Source organism: Uranotaenia lowii, chromosome 1 (genome assembly GCF_029784155.1).
Source record: "Uranotaenia lowii strain MFRU-FL chromosome 1, ASM2978415v1, whole genome shotgun sequence".
NCBI lineage: Eukaryota > Metazoa > Arthropoda > Insecta > Diptera > Culicidae > Uranotaenia > Uranotaenia lowii.
In genome coordinates, this window is record NC_073691.1 from 149,826,966 (window position 1) to 149,839,680 (window position 12,715).

A 12,715-nucleotide genomic window follows, 5' to 3' on the forward strand; every position below is an offset into this window, starting at 1 on the left:
CCTGACCTGGGGAACAGACGCGTGCGGCCACCTTCTCAGTCTGCATGCGACCAAAGCATCCACCGGGGTTGGGTACCCGATCTCCGCTTAGGTTACTCGCATCCCAGCCGGTACCACGGAGAGGTAGAGATAGGAGTTGTGAATAAGAGGTGATATGACCACTATGGGGTCTCGTGTTGCACATTATCCACCGTTTACCAGCCAAACACTATCCTAAAATAAAACTAATTATAAAGAGAACGAATCTCTACGATGGAAGACTGCATCGATTTGGCTCTGAAGTTGAAGATGATGTTGTTGACCATCTCTTCGATAGATTCAATGCCCGCAATACGATGAAGATCTTCGGTGCTGTGCCAAGGTGAAAGCCGTAAAATCATTTTCAGAACCTTGTTCTGAATCCTCTGGATTGCTTTCTTCCTCGTCTCGCAGCAGCTAGACCAAATCGGAACTGCATACATTATCGCTGGTCGGAACAGCTGCTTATAAATAAGCATCTTATTCTTCAGGCACAGTCGGGATTTCCTGTTGATGAGAGAATAAAGAGATTTAGTATATTTATTACATTTAGATTGAATATCTTCAATGTGATTTTTAAAAGTAAGATTCCGATCAAGTGTAAGTCCCAAGTACTTCACGTGATAAGACCATTCTAATGAAACCCCATTAAAAGTTATGGAATGATTTTCTTTAGGTTTTAAAAATTGAGCTCTTGGCTTATGAGGAAATAAAATAAGTTGAGTTTTGGAAGCGTTAGGAGAAATTTTCCACATTTTCAAATAATTCAAAAAGGAATTTAAATTTTGTTGCAATCTACTGCGTACCACTCGTAAATTTCGACCTTTAGCTGAAAGCAAAGTATCATCAGCAAATAATCTTCTACCTTTTCCTTCTGGTACATCAGGAAGATCAGAAGTAAAAATATTGTATAAAATTGGCCCAAGTATACTGCCTTGAGGGACACCAGCTCTAATGGGTGTCCTTTCAGAGCATGAATTTTGATAGCTTACTTGTAAGGTGCGGCTAGTCAAATAATTTTGTATAATTTTGGCGAGATATACAGGAAAATCAAATCGAGCTAATTTAGCTACTAAACCTTTGTACCAAACACTGTCAAAAGCTTTTTCAATATCAAGAAGAGCAACACCAGTTGAACAACCTTCAGATGTATAAGCGTAAATCATATTAGTTACACTCAAAAGTTGATGTGTAGTAGAATGTCCATGACGAAATGAAAATTGTTCATCAGGGAAAATAGAATTATGATTAATGTGGATCATCATTCTATTCAAAATAACTCCCTCAAATAGTTTACTTAAAGAAGGAAGAAAACTAATTGGTCGATAACTTGAGGGCTCTGAAGCACTTTTTCCAGGTTTCAAAATTGGAGTTACTTTGGCATTTTTCCATTTATTTGGAAAATAAGCCAAGTGAAAACATTTATTGAAGATTTTAACTATAAAGTTTAAAGTGCTTTCAGGCAACTTTTTAATAAGAATATAGAAAATCCCATCTTTCTCCGGGGCTTTCATATTTCAAATTTTTTTTAAAATCAATTTAAGTTCATCAATATTTATCTCACAAGAACTTTCAAATACATTTTGTTTAGAAAGAATATCATCAAATTCAAGGGAAATTTGAGCATCAATTGGACTTACAACTTTTAAATTAAAATCATGAGCAGACTCAAATTGTTGGGCTAATTTTTGAGCTTTTTCTGCATTAGTTAAAAAAAGTTTATTCCCATCTTTCAAAGTAGGAATTGGCTTCTGGGGCTTTTTCAGAATTATAGTTTATTTCCAAAATGGCTTTGAGTAGGGTTTTATGTCTTCTACTGCTTTTGCAAAATTGTCATTACGAATAAAGTTTTAACGACGTTTGATTTCTTTTTGAAGGTCGCAATAAATAAATTTCAAATAAGGATCCCTAGTACGTTGATGTTGGCGACGACGAATGTTTTTCAGTCGTTTCAAAAACTGAAGATCATCATCGATCAAAGGTTGATTAAATTTATGTTTAACTTTAGGTATTGAAGCGGCTTTAGCATGGACTATTGAAGTTGTCAAATTTCCTACAGCCAAATCAATATCTTTAATTGAATTCAGTGGAACGTTTACATCTAAACTACGTTCAATTAAATTCATATATCGCTCCCAGTCAGCTGTTTGAAAGTTAAAAGTTGATTTGAAAGGGTTTTCAATGGGACTTTGGGATAAAGAAAAAGTTACTGGAAGGTGGTCTGAATCGAGGTCCGCATGAGTAACTAATTGACTACAATGCTCGCCTAAATCCGTTAGAACCAAATCAATTGTGGAAGGATTTCTATTCGAAGAGAAACAAGTATGCCCATTAGGATATTCAACAGTATAATAACCTGCAGAGCAGTCATTAAATAAAATATTTCCATTTGAATTTGATGAAATATTATTCCAAGATCGGTGTTTTGCATTGAAGTCACCAATAATAAAAAAAAATAGATTTGTTTCTGGTGAGTTTTTGTAAATCTCCCTTCAAAAAATTTTTCTGTTCGCCGCTACATTGAAAAGGCAAATATGCGGCAATAATTATAATTTTCCCCATAGAAGTTTCTAATTCAATTCCAATTGTTTCTAAGACTTTTGTATTGAAAGAAGGAAGAAGTTTAAATTTGAGACGACTATTGATGACAATAGCTACACCCCCACCTTATCGATCAAGTCGATCATTTCGCAAAATTTTAAAGAAAGCATTGCTTTTCAAGTTATTGTCTGGCTTCAAACAAGTTTCAGTGATGGCAGCATTATGTATATTTTGAGTTTTCATAAATAAAAAGAATTCATCTTGGTTAGCCAGCAAAGATCTAGCGTTCCAATTCGTAATATTTAAACATCTATTTGGATCCATGAGGGAATCTTAAAGTCATAATAATTTTGTTAGCATAATTAAAAGAAGTTTGGAAAGCTTCAAACATTGAATTTGCTTTCAATATAAGTTGCATCATTTCCATTTAATTTTGATGCAAAAATTTTAATTTTTCCCCAGTAATCTCACTCAAATTAAAAAAAATTGTTAGGATCAGAAAATAAAGAAAAAGAACAAGTATTTGAATTTCGGGGATTTTCCCAAGCCTTCGCATGAACGTTGAGACTTGGTTTTTCCCATTTTTATTAGTTAAACCTGAAGAGGGCAACCCACTTTCAACCACCTCTGAGAACGATAAACAACGAGTCTGGGGCGCAGAATCAGCACAGGTAACATTAAAATCACTTCGGGTATTACCCAGCCGTGATTTCAATGTAGGCCGAGGCTGACCGCGAATATTATTTGCCCTGATGAGACAGTCTAGAGAATTCGAGGAATGATTACCTGCGCAATTCACACACTTGAACAATTCTGTTTGTGGTTCATCACCACCAAAAGGTATTTAGATTTTTCATGATCAAGCTTGACAACGACGACATTGCGTAATATTTTGAAGGAAATTGATTGAAGATTTTCGAAAAGGTTCACATTTGACTCGACAATGAAACGTTAGACGAGCCTTTTCAAGAATTTGCAAATTATTAACTTGATCCTTTTTAAAATGGATCAAATAAAGCTCAGAAGCAAAACCAACACTACTGGTATTATTCGTGTTGGTTCTTTTCCTCATTTGAATTACTTGAATTGGAGAAAAACCTAACAAAGAATTTAATTCAGTTGTGATCTCATCCGGTGTCTGATCGCCGGTGAGACCACGAAGTACAACTTTAAAAGGACGATCACTTCTAGTATCGTACGTAAAAAATTGGTGTTTTTTTTTATTCAAATAATTTAAAATTTTTTGAAAATCATTAAAAGATTCCGCCAAAATACGAGCAGTTCCCCTTCGACCGATCTGAAAAGAAATCTTCACATCCTTGACGGAAGTGACGATTTCTTTCCGAAAGGCATTGAAGTCAGGAATTGTGACCGTAATTGGTGGAAATTTTTCGTTTTTAAAAGTATAAGAAGAAGAAGGTTTCCTAGTACTCTTATCAGAATTAAATACGAATATTTCCTCATCACCGATGTTATGAAGGACATCGAATAAATTGAAAATTTCAACTTTTTTGGGCGATGGACCTGAATTAGGTTCGGCAATCCGTTTTCTTCCGGCCCTTGAGCCGGCAGATGACTTCCCCATGCTGGAAAGAAAAGAGAAAAATATGAATAAAAGAAAATGAAAATAATTTTAGCACTGAAAAGTGTTGATTGAAAAACAGGTAAGAATAAAATAAATAATGTAAAATGTTCCTGCAGGTACACAGCAACGATACGATGCTCCGACGGCTCAACGGTGCAGATGGAAGTGTCAATTGAAATTATTGTTTCTCAATGCCAAAACACATGCCCTCATTGGCACCTGATAACTTTTTTGCCTACAAAGATACGAAGTATCAGTATTCGTTCAGTTCAGTGGAAAATTTTCTTATAAAAATTCATAGAATGGGAAAAAAACCATAAGCAGGCACGGTTTCACAAAAGAAACAAAATACTAAATTTTCGCATAGAAACTTAAAAGTTTAAATTTACTCATGTAAAACGTTACTTAAAAATTCTACAAAAAAGCACGGAAAATTTTTTATCCAAAACAGCGCATTTTACACCCAACCCCACCCCTCCCCACAAAGGTTTGATAAATTAAAAAAATGACCACAAATCGACTCAGTCTAGTGGTGAGACGACCCTAAAACATGTGTGACACAATCTACTTGTCAAAATCTTAATCGGCAAGCCCTGGCAAGCAAACTCGCAAAACTTCCTCTTCCTCTGTGAAGTAAAGGTACCGATTCGAAGCTGCGAGAATGAACAGAAGTAGAATCCTTCGCACTGTCAATGTTGTTTGAATATTATTGACGTGTAATTTAATGATAACAATCAGCTGCTTCTCGGTTCCGTCGATAGAAACAAGAAGAACCCGGAGTGCGAATGCATTCTTAAAACAAAAGAAAAATGACGGCTTGGTGCAGGAATGTCGTCGTCGGCTGATGTAAGAACTGGTGTGATGCGGATTTGTGTGTATGTCAAGAATAATGCCTAAGTAGGATTGTCTCCCGAAGCCGAACATTTGATTGTCGCAGCTTTGCGGATAAAGTTATTTCGTTTAACCCTCCGTTGTCGCCCGACAGTTGCTTCCTTCGGTTAGGATTCCCAATTGCTGCACATTGGCGTAATGTGTCACTTCCACCGAATGACTTGAAACAACTCGGAATCCGGGAGCCTCTTAGAGGAGAGATATTTTCGCAGGAAGCACATTCACACACACGCACCCGCCACTCAACATGGCAAGAGAAGCTGCCAGGCCCACGACACCACACTTTGGGATAACCGGTGAAGGATATATTCCTGCTGCTCCCGACAAGGGAATCAGGAATTCCCGAGCGGATTTGTTTGTCCGTTTTGGTTCTGTTGGGTTGAATGGAGTTTAGTTGAGGTTCCAAGTAGCTAGCGAGCGCAAAAGATGCTGGAAGCAGTCCTTGTGGATGCGGATTTTCGACAAATAACAAACAAGCGCAAGCCGGCTTAGAACAAAAGTCATCAACCGTGTCAGCATGCCTTGGTTTGGCTGGCTTGACGTAGCATGGAGTGGAATCTGCGAACTAAGATCTGTTTTCCGATTCCGGTATGAAGGGTGTTTCATTATGTCTAAGCATGATACAACCATGCTCAATCCGGATGACATTTAAACAGCTGATTCCCGCTGTATGTTGTTTACATTCTAATCCAAAACTCTGTGTATCGTGAGCTTCAATTTAAATAATTCTTGTGAAATAGCGAAGCATTTCCCCGGAAAAGCGCGAAAATATCGTGCACATATGTTGTACTAATTATTCCCCCATTTTCTAAGTCAGCTGGCGAAAATGGAAAAAGTAAGCATTGGAGTGGCCGGAATTACGATTCGGAAGAACTGATAGGAAAGCAGTTACGAGGACTAAAAATGTTGGCGGGAACCGGGTCCGGTGGACAAAACTTTGGACCGTAAAGTCATGCGTGCTTACCCCAGTAAGAAGACTGCCGTTCTGGATCAGATTAAAAAAGTTTGATCCCCCTGTCAGCAATGCCCATAGTGCCAAGGAAGGTCTAAAGACATAAAAGATGCAAAAAAGCTTGAGTGGAATCAAGCGCAAACTGATTCCGTCAAACTAAGAGCTCGTTAATTATATGATCAACTGCTGTGTAGAAATTCGGTGTGCTTTATAATCTACGACGAAATTTATTGCAAGTTAGAATTACAAAACGCTTCCTGGTCTGCTCCCAATAATCCGCAAGCATGATCACCCTGTATTAGGGTTGCAATCCGTCCCGCAGAAGCGGGACATGTCCCGCTTTTTTGTTGAATGTCCCGCCGTTCCGCTTTTTCCTCAAAATGTCCCGCTTTTTTTCTTGGAAAATTTTTACTAAGTTTTTTTTTTTTTATTACTATGAGCAGGGAAAAGCCCGCGGGAGTGTACCTCCTGTGAGGTCCTTCTCCAGTGGGCGCAAAACCTCCTCACCATTCTTTATTTTTTGATTTTTTGATTTTTTCTAAAAATGGTTTTTACAATATTGTTTATCACTTAGCATTTTTACATCATAAGCACTTTTCAAAATTTAATGCAATTTTTCTCCAAAAGCGATGGTGGTGAATTTTCAGTTAGGTAGATCGATTTAGGTAATCGATTTAGGTGGCGGTGGTTGATGAAAGCGTTGGGTGGTTGACGGTGGTGTGGGCGGTGGTGTGGGTGGTGGTGTGGGCGGTTTTTGGTGGTGGCGGTGGGCAATCGGGGGAGGCGGCGGTGGCGGCGGAAACGAAAGAAGTTAAAAAACAGACGAATGGTGGGAGGTATTGACTACGGCTCAATACTGAGAATCATCGGGGGTTTCTTAACAGTAGTTTATATAACGTTAATTGAAGTAACTTGCTAGTTTAGATCTGATGTGTCGCTTCAGCATTTTTTTGAACTTGATTTTGTTCGTTTCATCTCTTAGGGCTCTTGGTAGATGATTGTACAGAAGTTTACTGTAGTATGGAAATGCTTTCCGGGTCATTTCAGAATTAGGTCGGCTTATAGAGATAGTGGCCTGATTACGAAGACCGTATTCGTGGCTTGGTTGCTCATACACAACATTGTGATGAGCTCGCTGATCATTCAGATGCGAGTGGACGATCAAAATGGCTTGAAACTCTCTTAAGGCGTTTATAGGAAGCGTCGAGTTCAACGCTTCGGAGTACAATAGTCGCGTAGAGTACATCCTAGGACGGTGGTAAATAGCTTTCAAACAGCGGTTTTGAGCAGCTTGGAGCTTTTTCAAATGACTTTTTGCTGATGCACCCCAAAGAAAAACTTGATACTGCAGCTTTGACTGAACGAATGATTGGTACATCAATGACAGTTGTTTTCTTGGGACAAACCTCTTCACTTTCCACAGTAAACCACATGTAGCACTTATTTCTGAATGCAGCTTCTTTATGTGATTGACCCATTTCAGTTTGCTATCGATTGTCAGCCCAAGATATGTAAAGTTCTCCACTTTTTCTATAGGTATCGATTCTAATATAAGATCTCCGTGCGGCTGCTGAGATCTACTGGATGTAGTTATAATCATATACTTGGACTTTTCGAGATATAGTGACAAGAGGTTTTTGTCAAAGTATTTCCGCAATACTTTTAAATCTTGACGCATGCTTTCCACTATTGAGTGAGCGCTTCTTCCAGTGTAAAACAAAGAGGTATCGTCAGCAAACAAACGTGGCTTACCAATTAGATTGAGATTAGACAAGTCATTGATGTACACCAGGAAAAGAAGAGGACCAAGGTTGCTGCCTTGAGGAATCCCAACTCTCAGTGATTGATTGCAGCTTTTAACTCTATTTACAGACACATATTGGCTCCTATCGGTGAGAAAGCTTTCCAGTATTTCTAACGGCTTACCTCTGATCCCATAGAATGCAAGTTTTTCGATCAACATTTCGTGGTCGATGGTGTCAAAAGCTTTCTTAAGGTCGAGAAATAAAAGTCCTGCGAGGTTTTTTTGGTCTAAGGATTTATAAACATCTAAGAAAAGCTCACAAGTGGCTGTTGTCGTACTAGAACCTTCTCGAAATCCATACTGACAGTCGTATAGAACGCTTTGGGTAGAGAAGAATTTTGTAACTCTAGTAACCAGTAACTGTTCGAGAATTTTGCTCAAAGCAGGCAAAATTGAAATCGTTCTGTAATTGTTCACTTCAACCTTAGATCCTGCTTTATGAATTGGTATGACTTTGGCAACCTTCAAACAGTCCGGATATTTCCCCGTAGATAAGCTTTCATTGAAAACATCTCGCACCAACTTCGAGAAAAACTCATAGTGGCTTTTAATAAAATGTGTGGGGATTCCATCGGGTCCAGCGCTTTTGTTAGAATCAAGATCTTTAATCTTTACGACTACTTCTTGCTCGGTAGTTGGTTCCAAGAATATGGAATTACGGAGATTCGAAAAGGTTCCAAATCGATTGGCGTTTCGTTGGCTCGTAATTTTGGAGGCTAGCTGGGGGCCAATGCTGCTGAAGAAGGTATTGAAGGTATCAGCAACAGTCTTTTCATGACTAGTGAGGTTTCCGTTGACTATCAGTTTCAATTTGTCATGTTCTTCCGATTTATTTCCTGATAGGCTGTTGAGGCATTTCCACATATTTTTACAGTTGGATTCATTGAACAAATTACTGTAATAAGCTGTTTTTGCATTTTGTTTAACCAGATTAAGTCTTCGTGACGCATGCTGCAATAAGTTCCGTGTGTTTATGTCGAATGGATTTCGTTTGTGTTTTGCAAACAGTTTATCTTTGATTTTCATCCATTCCCAGACATCAACTGTTATCCATGGGCATATTCCTTTAACCCTAGCATTTACTTCTTACACTAGTAAAAATCAACCTCTAGCATCAATTTGAATTCATTGGTTCAAAACAGAAAACTTTCAAATACGTCTTTTTCTTCAAAATAAGCAGCATTTTCAATAGTTTATATGAGACAATACTAAATTAACTCTAATAAGGCCTGAGCATTGCAGTAACATTCTGATTCAGTAAGCGTTATTAGAGAATTTTCAACCAATGCAATAAAAATAATTTTGGTATGAAAAAAATACTGTTTAAGTTGCTTCCAAATGATTATCGATCTTAATTTTTCGCCGTAATCTTTAATAATTCCCTTATTTTATACACCACCTTTTTAAACTCAATTGTCCAAAGCATAAATACAATGATGGAAGTTTTCTTAAGTTTTGAATTTTTTAAAACCAATTTCAATTATGTTTGTTATTACACAAAGGTTTTATACGCGGTATAAAATCCGCTGTGTATATGTAGGACTTGAAATTTTTTTCTCCCAAATAACGTGTTAATTCGCGAGAACAGTGGAAAAAAACGTGCTTATGGCAAAAACAAACCCTGAAAATAGAAGTTATGCAACAAAACAACTAAGCAAAATCAATACGTGTAACAAAACCTTTGAATACGAATAAGTGTGACTAAACAATAAACCTTTTCAAACAAATTTTCAAATGTCCCGCTTTTTTCGGCTGTGTCCCGTTTTTTTTCGTGAAATGTCCCGCTTTTTTCTGAAAGTATCTGGCAAGCCTACCCTGTATTGTTTTGCCGAATTTGGAATCAGTTTAAAGCTTAGTTCTTTTAGAAATGTTAGTTTCGAATGTGTGTATCTCAAAAACCATTCGTTTCATCTAAATACTTTTTATGAAAGAAATGAAGGTAATCTTATAATAATTCATGAAAAAATTTGAAAAAAATATTTATCGGTTTTTGTAAGAAAAAAAATCTACTTTATTCTTGGTACCTTCTATCGGCCGGCGCTTCGAAATTAACACAACTTGATTGGTTTTGAGCCACTTGAAAGCGTTTTCAATGGAAATTCTGCTGGCAAACTCAGACAATAACGAAGCAAAACCATCATGAATTTGATCTTAAAGTGTATGATTGGTTAGTTTAGATCGTAGGTTGCGAAGGGTACTTACAAGATTACTCTTTTTAGGCATTTAAAAACAGCGAAAAATAAAGTTTTTGTTTTGAAAATTGTTGTTTTTTTCCACAGAAGCAGAATTTTGGCAAATCGTTATATTTTATACAAAACAATCAGCAAATACAAGCACACATGGTATGGGATTCAAACGCAGGAATTTGTTTTAAATAGGGTATTTCATAAGTTTTGTCGTGCATCAGAAACCATCTATCCCATTGCCTCGTTACTGGCTATACAGCTTACGAGCTCTGGAACTCGCAAAAATTTGTTGTTTGAGGTTAGGTTTAAATGACTCATTACTAGGCCACACTTTCAGCTTATCAGATAAATTTTATTGGACATTTTAGGGATCTACCCTTAGTTTTGTGATTATTCAAAATTAAAAATGCTGATATGACACTTGACTTCCCTGATGACCCTACCGCCGTAGTTGCCGATCATGTGCTTCACGCCAATGCTTGATTTGAACTTTGTGGACCTTTTTTGACAGTGTTTGCATACTTTTCCATCATTCACATATAGTAATTCTTGAAATAATCAACGGTTTTGTCAGCGATCATTTTGATAATGATGGATTTTGAAGAAAACTGTGGAAAATTTTTTTTTTCTTTTCCTCTTGCATCGTAGATATCTCAATAAATTTTAAAAAAATTTTTGAAAAAATTATGTCGGATAGTACTTTTCACAGGCAACAAAATGCTGTAAAAACTTTGAATGTCTAATTACTAGTAAACGAGCTATTAGCAAAAGAAAGTTTCCCATTTCTAAATAAACTAAGCTTTACAATTCAAACGGCACGATGACTTGGTACCAATCCAACTAAGTCCAAATCGTACCGAAGGAGATGAACCCAACAATTTGTCCCCAAGCGATATCAGCTTTTAACTCCCATACCAAATCTTATTAGAAAAAATATGTTGAGGTTACAAATCCAACAGAAAGCTTTGCAAAAGACTAGAAAAAAGTTTCCAAAGGCATCGCAAATAAAATAAACAGATAAACACTCGAAGTTGAAATACAAAACTTAAACGTGAAACTTTCACTAATACTTCCCATCATTTATGAAAATTGGACAATTTTTAGGTACAAATGACCATTCATTCAAAACTTCAAATAACATATTTGATTAGAGTTTGTTCATCCTACGTACAAGTTCTACCTCGCCAATGGTTGCTACTCCGTGATTGATCGAGGCCATCAATTTTGGGCAAGAACCAATAGAATAGTGCTTAGAGCACCTGTATCCGTGGTCTAAACAGCAAGTTTAGACCCAAATTCCGACCCGAGCAATTGCACTGGTGATCCATTATACCAGTTTCAACTCAACTTTTTTATAGCTGGTATAAGGATTGATCCAAAAACTGATGAGATTTGGATCCAATTTGACGCAGTTCTAAACCGTTTGACAGTTAATGGAACACGAGTGCATTTGCCAGTTTTTTCATTGGATCGGATCTAATTTCACAATGCACAAAACTCATGCTCTCCCCTTGAAAATGATCAATAACAGCGCCGGCTATGTCTTAGTAGTCAATGAGGAATGAAGGAAGGATTGTTAGTAGGATTTTAGTAGGATTGTTCATAGGATCAATTAAAAATCGTTTGTCGCTTAATATTCCAAAGATTTATTTTGAAAAATTCAGGATCAAAGGTACTTCTATAAAGTCTCTTTCACATAGAATCTGGTCGCATCTTTTCATTTACTGCCCCCTAGTTGTCACATCGCGAATCTATTGACAGTGTTTCGTTCCGGATGGTTTGTTTACTTAGTGGTGAAAATTTTATCAAGATTGAAGCAGTCAGTCAAAAGTTATCGACGATGGAACGCAAAAGGCGAGAGAAAATTCTGCACCGACGTGGTCAGGAGTAAAGATCGCGAATTCCTGAAATATCCAAAAATCGACTGTAAATTCGGTGCTGCAACGTTACCGGTAGACCCTTACGGTGGATCGAGCAAAACAAAGTGGAACATATGACCGGAAGCTGCGAGCAAAGGTAATTCGATCAGTTCATAATAATCCTGGAATCTCCTTGCGTGATTTGGCGAAAAAGGTCAAGACGAACCACAGTACAGCTCGACGAATTTGTTTGCGAGGAGGCTTGCGATCGTATCATGCAAGCAAACACCCCAACAGGACGCTGAAACAAAACCTGACTGCCAAAACTAGGGCGAGGAAGTTGTACGAGAAAGTGTTGACCAAGTACAACGGATGCATTTTGATGGACGACGAAACTTACGTCAAAACGGATTTTGAACAAATACCCGGTAACAAATTTTACCTTGCGAAGCGAAAAGGGTATGTTGCGGGTAGATTCAAGTTTGCTTTCGCAGATAAATTTGCTCGTAAGTTGATGATTTGAAAAGGGATCTGTAGTTGTAGGAAGAAGACTAAGATTTTCATCACTGAGGACATAATGAATGGAAATGTTTACAAAGAAGAATGTCTCCAGAAGAGGGTTTTGCCATTCATTCGGTCCCACAAAGGTCCGGTGAAGTTCTGGCCGGACCTGGCAAGCTGCCACTACAGCCGGGATGTCGTTAAGTATAAGGAGAACAAGATCGATTTTGTTGGAAAAAGTATCAATCCACCAAACTGTCCGGATTTTCGTCCCATCGAGAAATATTGGGCAATAGTTAAGGGCAAACTGAAGAAATGTGGCAGAACCATGAAAAAAACTCGCTCAAATGGAAAAGTGGTGGAACAAGATGGCGAATG